Genomic DNA, 9,815 nt, shown 5'->3' with positions numbered 1-9,815 from the left:
ATCTTTTCTTTGCTTTTTTATTATATGCCTATATTTTAGTCCAGCATTTATTAATTGATTAATAAATAACGAGTATGTACGATTTATCATAAATTGTGATAAAAAATAACGTGAGAAAGAATTTTCTACGTATTTTTTTTTTTTTTTTTTACTTTATGATAATTCTAAATCAAAAATCAATATCCCTTTCGATTTTTAGTGCCACGTGTGTTAAACGAGTTAAAATCGTTCAATAAAGGAAAAGAGAAAGGAATGCTGAACGAATGAATCTATATAACAATAAAGCAATAAATGAATGAGAGAAAGGAGAGAAAGTGCAATTAATTAAAAAAAAAAAGAGAAGAAGATTCGTCAGCTTTATGAAGAAAGGAAGTGGAAAGACAAGATTGATTTTGAAGCCTGCCGATTAAAAAGCCGGATCACGTCGACTTTACAGAGCCACCCCTTACAATCCAAGGACAAAGCTACTTCATCATTCCCCATAAATCAACATCTTGGACGGTGGAGTTGATCCGCTCAATTCGGTAGCATTATGTATGCTCGCAGGTTGCCTAGAACGTTAATGGAGTTGTAATTCATACGGAATGACATGTGAGTCAGAACTATGAAACGTGTCGCCACGCGACACCCTGCCACCCTCCCTGCCCATGGTGTCGTCAATGGGATGCAGCATCGGGTGAACGAACTGTGTGTGTCGGTCTGCTGAACCAACAATCATTGCTCCTGCGAGCTCTTAAGGGTCTGGATTCAATTGAAAGAAATGGAACGATCCCCCGCGATTAATTCTGGTGGTGGATACATTTCCAATTACTTGTAGTGTTCGGTGGCATGCCGCTATTAGCGAAGGAGAGAGGAAATACAAGGGAAATGTTGATACTGGGAAATAATTACTTTGTTCAAAAAATAATGAACAAAAGTGAAGCAGAGACAACAGTAAAGTTAAAGTATTAAATTTATTCCATATTAACATATCAATCTTAACTTTGATAAAGTTTTTGTTGTGCAGTAATGAGACATTTTTGAAAAATGTCTTCTTGTTCATAAGTCATAAAAAAAAAAAAAAGAGAGAGAGAGAGAGAATAGGAAAAATTGAGTAATTTAGAGACAGAGAGCCTTTGGGAGAAAAATCAACATGAATTTCTTTTTCCCCTGTGGGACACACTCACAGCACCGTCACAGGAAGCAGATGCAGGTCGGTTCTAAGAGGGTGATTGGTCTCTGATGAAGGGTCTCTGTTGGCGAGAAAAGACAGTGTATTGAAAAAAAAACGGCGAGGGAAATATACTTGGGAAAAGTCGAAGAAAAATAAAAATAGAAAAGAAATACAAAGACTTGTTCCATCGAAACCTGAAAAATATAAAAGAAATATAAAGGCATTCTCGTTGGAAACATGCAGCTTTCTCTTCTAAATAAATAAATATCAAAACAATAATAACCGTCTCCTTTTCTACAAGTGACAATAAGATTCACTCGAGCTATTTACATCTCCATACTTCATATAAGCTTACTTTTTTGAAATCTACAATTTCACTAGTTACTTCAATTTGTCGTTAGATCGTTACTATTACTTTCCATTGTTATAATTTCATCTTTCTCTAGATTCTAAAAAATACCCGGCAGCAGAGAGAATAACAGAGGAAAAGAGAAGGGAAGCAGAGGGAGATATATTGGACGCGAGGAAAAATAATAGATAATAAATGAGCGAGAAGTCGTGGAGGAAAGATCAAAACGCGACGACGAATAACACCTCGAACGGAAGGAAGGCATCTCGGTTGGGAAGGCAAGGAGGGAGGATGGCTGGCACGGCATCGAGGGATGAAATGGGGAAAACATTGGAGCTGGCTCGACTCTCTCGTAGGCCGAGGGTGGCTGATACACAAGGGGCCCATGGCCGGAGTGTGCCCTGGTAATTGCGAGCTCTATGTAGATCCACTTACGGTGATTAAAAACTGTCCTGCTGGGTATCATCTACGGAGAACGACGTTGGGTGTTGCGAGAGCGCACCGGTGCACCACCCGGTATTCCCCAACTTCTTCGACCCTGGCCTGCATGCTATCGTGCTGATAGCTCAGATTAAGCTGGATAATTGGCATTAAAAATGGGTTTGGCTGGAGAATCGCGAAAGAATTGCGATACTCGAGCGTTGAAACTTATATGACACGCCGAAAGAAGCAACGTGGAATCTTTTATTGGGATTAAAAAGTGTGCATGAAATTCGATTGAAATTTAGAAGATGTTTAATCAAGTATTAGTAGTAATTTCTTATCCTACGATTGCATTCGATTTTGTGAATTTTCCCAAGAAATGTGTCAAGTAAGAAATTTGGATTTTTTATCCAAGTCGGTATCCAAGTGTCCACTATTAATATTCATAACATTTTTATAAATATCGTTTATAATTTTCCCATACTTGTCAAAAAATTAGTAAGGCTACATTGAACGTGTTAGACACGTCGAGCCCATATTCGATTAGCAATTAACCATCATCATTTTCTTCTTCAAATTTATTTTGATTCTCTATGAACTTGACATGTGACTCTAACTAAGATCGATAACACAGTTTGATTTTACATAGGCATTAGTTTGATGTTAAATAGGCATATTTAAAATAACTATACGAGTGAGACGCTATTCACTTTAACAGTAGAATACAACAGGGAGCGGCCGTCAGTGAACTGTCACGGTTGTGGTCAGACACGAAAGTGGATACGCAGTTAATGAGATCTGTCCATACCGATTTATTCATCAGGCCGAATGGCATCGGCCCGTCCAACGCATCTCTTAATCAAGATTTTGTCTGCAGAGCCATACATTTCCGTTACGAACTTATTTGGTTAATTGAAGAAGGTGATTCCTGGCGACCGAGAATGTAGCAATCACCATCCAGCGTAATTTTATTCCTCGCTTTTGATTCAATACTTTTGATCATTGCTTTTAACTATCATGGGTGAAACATTATTTAATTGGCCAAACTTTTGAAATGTTATCTATTTTTCTATTCAGAATCTAGTAATAAAAAAATAAATTTGTTTTCTTTTGAGAAAAGCATAAATAGCAATACTAGAAATTTTCAAAAAAGGATTATATCCTTTATTTACAATTTTGGAATATAAGATTATGTTAGAAGAAAGATATTTTTAAATTTCAATTATCTTGTGAGATTCTGAATAAAATTTTATTTGCATTATGGCTTAGCGGAGAAGGAAATTAACAAAATTATCTCAAGTTATGGGATTGTACTTTTAAGTCAGAAAATTGAGGATTCTAATTATGACTGAATAATTTGGTAGAAAAACAAAATTAAAATTGATAAGACACCCTTCTGATATATTTGTCGAAACTTTGAAAGTGCTTTGACATAATAACAATGATTTCATCCGACTTCGTATCATAATATTGATAGCAGTGCTTCGGGTATATCCTTATAACTCGTTTAATGTGACGCATCGAGAGAATCCTTGGACGTGCTGTGAATCTTTTACAAGCTACTAACATCATTGTGAAGCGAATCCTTGAATGCAAAAGAGAAAGAGATCACGCGTTACATCTTTCATGTTTGATGGGTGCCTGGATGTTGAAAAATTAATGAGCAAAATTAATGGTCAATGTTGAAATTGTTAAAAGTTAGAGGATAAGAGAGCAAAAATTATCGATATTCAATTTTCTACTTTAAATTTTTTTTTTTTTTTAATTTAGAAACGTAACGATCACGTTCTTTTTTTTCCACCCGCATAATTTTTTTTCATGCAAACGAAAAACTTTAGAAGAAACTTTACTTTTTGATTCTTCTCTCCTTTCCATAACTTTCACTTTATTCTTCGCTCAAATTCTTCGCGGAACTTTTCAAAAATTCGAAAGATTCCTTAAACTCCAAGCATTTCCCCCGAAAGCTGAGAACTCACGATTCCTCATATTTCAACGTTATCGATTCGATTAAATCCTGAGATCTTAAATTTAATTTTCTTAATTTTTCTTTCACTCGATATCTAGAAGGCATTGAAACGTGTTTATCTAAAAATTTAAGTCGATTGGAATATAAAAATTTCACAGGATCCTATTTTCTAATCGTTCTCAGTTTCAGATATTCTTGTTTCTCGCCTAAGAATTTCACGAGTAAACTCAGATCAGCCCCTGAGGGCTGCAACCCGGCGAAATCCTTTGTTAACCGATCGAGAAGGAGAGGAAATCTCTACGATTCACAAACGCGAGGGTTAATCGAACGAGCAAACACACCGCAAAATTGTTTCTATCGACACGGAATCCGTAATGATCCGTCTATAAGTTTCAGCTCTTAATCAAACTGTTTACGTTACGATTAAAAATTTTTCCCCTTTCTTTGAAACACGAATTCCAAATGGATTTTTTCTTTAAAAGCGACATAACATTTGGAAGGGATGAGAAAAAGCATAAATCTGTTTCCTAATTTTACAAGTTTCCAACGATCTCGAACGTTTTGAAGTCCCAAGTTTTCCATTTTTATTTTCTTCTTTTTAAATTCTCTGATGCAAAAATTCCATTCAATTCATTCTGATAAATAAGTCTTATCTTTGGAGCATTATGTCGAAATAGTAGACGAAGATAAATAAAATTCTCGCTGTTCCTTAGATTAGATCCTTAGAAATTGGTAATCATCTTCAACACCAGTTTCTTAATCTTGTCTCAAGCTCGGAAAAATTCGTTTAACGTGTCGTTCAAACTTTTACAAGAATTCATATTTCTTTCAATTATGAAAAAATAATTAGAATTAATTCCTTTCAGGAGACAAAAGAGAAAAATATGAAAATGTGAGCTGACGAAAGTGAGCTCGAAAAATTATAGAAGAAGAAAGTAGAAATAATTCTTCGTAAGAGAAGAGAAATGAAAATCAAATTAAAAATTCGCATCACACGTTGGAGAAAATACTTTTCTCAATTATAGAAAAAAAAGAAAAGGAAATTAGAAATAATTTCTGCCAACGAATAAAAGCCAAGAGAAAATTTTGAAATCCATACTCTTGGTAATTGAAAAAAAATTCTAGAAAAAGAAAATGGAAATAATTCTTGGAAAGAGAAGAAAACAAAAATTAAAAATTCGCATCACATTAGAGAAAATACTTTTCTCAATTATAGAAAAACAAAGGGGATTATGAAAGATACGAAAATGTGGGCTGATGAAAAGTTCGAAAAGTTCAAATTCATACTTTTAACAATTTCTAGAAAAAGAAAATAGAAGTAATTCTTCCCTAAGAGAAGAAAAATGAAAACAAAAATTAAAAATTCGCATCACATTGGAGAAAGTACTTTTCTCAATTATAGAAAAACAAAGGGAATTACGAAAGATACGAAAAGTTCGAAAAATTCAAAATTCATAATAATTTCTAGAAAATTTCTAGAAAAAGAAAATAGAAATAATTTTTCCCTAAAAAAAAAAAAAAAAAAAAAATTAAAGAAAACGCCTTCGCATTAAAGAAAATATCTTTCTCAATTATGGAAAAAATTATTAAAAAAGAAAAAAAGAAAAGGAATTAGAAATAACTTCTAAGCAAGGGAAGAAGCGAAAGGCTCGAGAAGAATTTGGAAAAAAAACAAGCGCGGTCTGATTGGGAATGGCGAGGAAAGGAAGGAGAGGCAGCGGAGCGCGTGAGGCGAGGCTTAAATATTTATCCGAAACGAGGTGGACATCTGTCGGTGCGGCTCGTTGCATTTTATTTAGGCGTACCGTATTTATTTAACATTAACGCCGGCACGTAGTCTCCCTAATTCACGCCGGCGTCGTCGTCCGTTCGGCAAACAACGGCACACATGCTGCTACGGTCTCTCCTCGGGGTTCTGGTCCGTGGCCAAATACGAATTATTAGTGTTGTCACTGGCACGTACATCCATGTGCGTTGTCTACAGTAGTAGCTTTTAGCCGACGTAGATGACGTAATTTTATTGGGCCACGTTCGCGATCATTCCGAAATATCTTGGAGCCTGACTGAAAACTTTTCATCCTCTTCTATATTAATCGGGTATAATTTAAAATTCGAGTATTAATTTCGAACGGCTCGAATAGATTAATCTACCCTTTGATTTAATAAACCCCCCCTCCCCCTATTAAAAATTGTCGTTGGAATCGTTTAATCGTCTCGTTATTACCTATTTCTTTCCCCCTCGCCAGATATCAAAAAAAAAAAAGAAAGAAAGAAAGAAAGAAAGAAATTGATCGTTAAAATATTAAGGGAAAGAAACGAAACACCGTAATATTCTTCTATCGTTGAAATTTACGAATATCTCGAATACCTGCCCAATTTCCAGAAAGAGAATATTCCAAGCGAAACGAGATCAAACGATTGGCGATCAAAGGGTGATAAAAATCATCGATCGATCGATTAATCAGTAGTAGAATAGAGGTGTGCGAAGTAAGGCAAACTGTTCGACGATTCCTGTTCGAGTTGAATTTCTCGAACCAGCACCAGGCCGTTCAATAGCAACAGCGGTGCCACCAGGCCACCACCACCACCACCACCACCACCACCAGCAGCTGATAAAAATCCAATAGCAGTGTTTGCCGTCCGGAAAGGGCAATCACGTTCATCATGGTGTCCCGCGCCCCTAACTCTCCGAATCCACCCCCTTTCCCCCTCCTCCCCAGGATTCTACCACTCAGGAAAGCTGAGCGAGGCCGCCCCTGGAAAATCTAGGGGGTGGTGGGATCCACGTGCACACACGTCGAGGAGGAAGCGCCCCGTCGAGGAGGGAGAGGGGCGGACGAGGAGGAGGAGGAGGAGGAGGAGGGGGAAGGGGAGAAAAAAGGGAGGGGGGGTGGCTTTGCTGGTCAGATAAACGGTAAAGCAAATAAATCCGCTACTTTAACATGCAGGTCACCGCCGCTTTCCGTTTATTTTATTCGTTAAATATTTCATTTGGCCAACTAGAGCCAATTACGAGCGCGCTGCCCGCGCCGACGTTCCGCTCTGACGAGCCGGACACAGACATGACGCGCTTTTCCACCCTCCGCTCCCTCCTCCTCTTCCTTTCTCCTCTTCGTGGAGACGATTTTTTTCTCTCTCTCTCTCTCTCTCTCTCTCCTCTTTTCCATCGGATTCTCGATAATAATATTCTATCGGTCAGCCTATCGGAATTCAACCAATTTAAGGATATATGATGAAAGACGAATAAGACGAAAAGTATTCATCTCGGAATAATTTATATCTTGGAATCATTTTGTAAATTGTCCTGTAATTCACTGTTTATTATATAACGTTATCGTGCGTATTCGTCTGTTTCGTTTAAAAAGTGGCACGGAATCTTTTCACGTTTATTAATTGTACGTATTCGTTCGTTTAAAAAGTGGCACGGAATCTTATCGCAAATCGTCGTTAATTACTCCACGTTTATTAAACGTTATCGTTATGCACGTATCGATTTGTTTGTGACAGAGAATGGTGAAAATGGTGATGTGGTTCCAGGTGTGGTTTCAAAATCGGCGCGCGAAATTCCGGAAGCAGGAGAGGCTGGCCCAGCAGAAGTCGACGTCGCAGAGCGGGATAGGCGTGGACAGCGGGGCCTCCAGCCCCGTGGGTGGCAACGTGAAGGCGGAGGGCCGTTCCCCGAGAAGTCCGGCGACGCCGCCCGCCAGCTCGAACACCGTCATGTCCGCGAACGAGGTGAAACCGATCCCCAACCCGAACCTGGTCAGCGTGAAGCACACGAGCGCCGACGCGGCCGCGGAGGGAAACTCGCCGAATACGCGGGCAAGCAACGGTGGTGGGGGGACGTGGGGCTCGTGCAGCCCAAGGCCCTTCTCTGCCGCGCTACCTCCGTATCTGTTGGACCCGTTGCCCTTGAAAACTGCGAACCTCTACTAATAATCTATAATAATCGCCATCTTCCCAGCGAAATTATGTAAATATAGGGGAAATTCGAATACCAAGGAAAGGAAAAGCTGTGCGAATGCTGTTCAGGCTCTCGTTCCATCGTGCGGTCGTTTTCGGGGGAGGGAGGGGGGAGAGGGGGCAGGTTATGGTTGCTTCCTTCCGATTTTTCTTTATTTTTCGATTCTTTTTTTCTTTTAGATATTTTTTTTTTTTTTTTTTTTTGATAAGATTTTTGTCTTTTCCTCTTTATTCATTTTCTCTGTTTCTATCTTTTTCAGCGGTTAACAGGGTTTTATTCCTTTCGTCGTTTTTTAATCCTTAAATTTAGACCTGAATTGGGTAAGTTTCATTTTTATTCTCTCTCTTTTTTTTTTACGTAACGTGTTTTAATGTAAATAACACGAAAGAAACGACCTCGATGGAAGATATTTTTACGACGATTCGGAAAAGATTCTCGCTGGAAAAACTGATAAGTGATAACCGATATCTACGTACCGTCCTATATTTCTCATTGATTAGTCGATGAACGGATAGTATTTATGCCATGTATTAAATTGCACGCGAGGGCGTTAAATAAATAAACGAAAAAAAAAAAAAAAAAAGAAAAAAAAAAAGGGAAAAACTTGTCCAGAAGAGAAGTTTCTCGAGGGAGAATCGTGAGTCGATATTTTTCAAGAAAAAAAAAAATTGGGGGGAAAAATTGTGCGAGCTCTGTGTCTTGTATAACGCATATACACGAGATACGAGTTGTCTCGAGAGATCTCGAGGAAAGAGCCGATGAGAGAAAGCACTGAACAGCGTTTTTTCCTTCAAACACAACAATCTGTCACAAAAATTGAGATAATTAATTAAACGACACGGAGGATATCGATGTGGCCGGCACCATGTGTACAGTTGTTGCTATAAATATAGAAAAATTAGTGTTTTACACTCATACTTACTTATCCATCGAACGGGAACAAGGATTCTTTTTTCCTTCAAAAAAAAAAAAAAAAAAAAGTGACTGCAAGACAGACGAAAAAAAAACAAAAAGAGAACGAAAAATTAAAAAATAAAGAAGAAGAAGAAGAAGCAGCATATTCAAGAAGATAAGAAAGAGAGGAAGAGAACGAGAACAAAGAGTACGTAGCTCCACCGTCGTGTGTATCATTGGCCGTTCAATACCTATTGCATTTACAGAATTATACATTAGTGTAATAAGATTTATTAAGGTCCATTCGTAATAAGGATAATGTGTTGTATAGTTCGTGTCCCCGACGATATCGAGAAAATCGTGAGTGAAAATGTGCTCGTGTGCGCAAGAAAATGATCGAGAGAGAGTGAGAGAGAGAGAGAGAGAGAGAGAAGCGAGTGAGAAGAAAGAGAGGAAGTGAAAGGCGACCGTTGCCAATAGCAGTCGAAGGAAAACTTATCGCTCCTCCGCCTGTCCGGTTAATCGCGAAAATTAATCCTTCGAACGTCGAGGAGAAACGACGCACGTTCCCTTGCCGTTTAATCTTTAAGTGCTCTTAAGAGGGGGGGGAGGGAGGGGGGAAGGGGGTCGATAATCAACACTCCTGCTCGGTACACTGAATCGGAGAAAGAAATTGTTTATTTTCACAGAGAAACATCTCGCTAAAAAATTGTTGATCCGCGACTCGTTGTTGGACTTCGTCCTCAACGTTGATGGGATCTGTCCATCTGTCTAAACCTCGGCTACTTAAAGATTAAATTCTCGTAAAAATTCTCTCGTTCGCCCGGCTTTCTAATCCGGGTTTTTTTTTTTTTTTTTTTTTTGCGGGGGAGGAAAAGTTCGAAAGTTCGGGAGGAGGGGGAAGGAAATTCGAGAAACGCGTCGTTACTCTGTCGACCGATCCGAACTATTTTTATATAGTAAAAACGCTTGTGGATAATAATATAATAATCTCGTGTAAGAATGATATCGATTAAGGGGAAAGGAAACCGATGGCTCGGTTGAAACGATGACTTTTCTTTCGACC

The sequence above is a fragment of the Apis florea genome, unplaced genomic scaffold, assembly GCF_048593485.1.
Source record: "Apis florea isolate Af1SG1 unplaced genomic scaffold, ASM4859348v1 contig_2492_pilon, whole genome shotgun sequence".
Lineage (NCBI taxonomy): Eukaryota > Metazoa > Arthropoda > Insecta > Hymenoptera > Apidae > Apis > Apis florea.
The sequence above is the reverse complement of the archived record's forward strand: the minus strand, read 5'-3'. Positions refer to the sequence as shown.